This window comes from Arachis hypogaea, chromosome 13 (genome assembly GCF_003086295.3).
Source record: "Arachis hypogaea cultivar Tifrunner chromosome 13, arahy.Tifrunner.gnm2.J5K5, whole genome shotgun sequence".
NCBI classification, from domain to species: Eukaryota; Viridiplantae; Streptophyta; class Magnoliopsida; order Fabales; family Fabaceae; genus Arachis; species Arachis hypogaea.
This window is the reverse complement of record NC_092048.1, coordinates 28,026,291-28,027,014: the sequence shown is the minus strand read 5'-3', so window position 1 is coordinate 28,027,014 and position 724 is coordinate 28,026,291. Positions and strand designations below refer to the sequence as shown.

General features: G+C 40.7%; 1 non-coding gene across 1 annotated transcript; it reads left to right on the top strand.

Moving 5' to 3' along the window:
- The first annotated feature begins 283 nt into the window (after nucleotides 1-283).
- On the top strand, nucleotides 284-391 carry LOC112738578 (small nucleolar RNA R71). The gene has a single exon (XR_003169532.1). It is a non-coding gene; the product is annotated as a small nucleolar RNA R71 (small nucleolar RNA).
- The last annotated feature ends 333 nt before the right edge of the window (nucleotides 392-724 follow it).

The window sequence follows — 724 nt, the reverse complement described above, 5'->3', positions numbered from 1 at the left end:
GACTCTGAGAAATCATATTGACTTGCTGAGTCAATATTTTGTTCTGAGCCAATATGGCATTCAGAGTATCAATTTCAAGAACTCCCTTCTTCTGAGGCGTCCCATTGTTCATAGGACTCCTTTCAGAGGTGTATATGAACTGGTTATTTGCAACCATTTCAATGAGTTCCTGAGCTTCTGCAGGGGTTTTCAGATGAAGAGATCCTCCTGCAGAATGGTCCAATGACATTTTTGACAACTCAGACAGACCATCATAGAATATACATATGATGCTCCATTCTGGAAGCATGTCAGAAGGACACCTTTTGATCAATTGCTTATATCTTTCCCAAGCTTCATAGAGGGACTCACCTTCCTTCTGTCTGAAGGTTTGGATTTCTACTCTAAGCTTGCTCATCTTTTGAGGTGGAAAGAATTTGGCAAGGAAAGCACTGACCAGCTTTTCCCAAGAGTTCAAGCTTTCCTTAGGTTGTGAATCCAACCATGTTCTAGCTCTATCTCTTACAGCAAAAGGGAAAAGCAAAAGCCTGTAGACCTTGGGATCAACTCCATTGGTCTTGACAGTGTCACAGATTTGCAAGAATTCAGCTAAGAACTGATGAGGATCTTCCAATGGAAGTCCATGAAACTTGCAATTCTGTTGCATTAGAGAAACTAATTGAGGCTTAAGCTCAAAGTTGTTTGTTCCAATGGCAGGAATTGAGATGCTTCTTCCATAGAAATT